The sequence below is a fragment of the Chrysochloris asiatica genome, unplaced genomic scaffold (genome assembly GCF_000296735.1).
Source record: "Chrysochloris asiatica unplaced genomic scaffold, ChrAsi1.0 scaffold00260, whole genome shotgun sequence".
Lineage (NCBI taxonomy): Eukaryota > Metazoa > Chordata > Mammalia > Afrosoricida > Chrysochloridae > Chrysochloris > Chrysochloris asiatica.
The window spans coordinates 1,811,379-1,811,694 of NW_006408778.1; positions in this window are offsets into that span (position 1 = coordinate 1,811,379).

A 316-nucleotide genomic window follows, 5' to 3' on the forward strand; every position below is an offset into this window, starting at 1 on the left:
TTCTACTTTATTTCACTCTCAGACATAAGTGTCATACAGAGTATGCATTATTTATTATTCTTTTTAATATGAAATTAAGTCAATTTGTCAGGATTCTGTACTCACTTTTTTAAAAGATCAAATTGCTGAGGAATTACAGGAATTTTGAGCTTTTGCCAGCCTGCACCCGCCTCCCACTCTGGTGACTGCCTCCACCCCCTGCAGAGCTTAGAGGGCGGGGGCTGAGCAAGCCCATGCAGAAAGCAGTGCTTCCAGAGGAGAGGAAGCATAAGCGAACAAAGCCGAACAAAGATGCAGGAGCCAACATAGCCCCTCC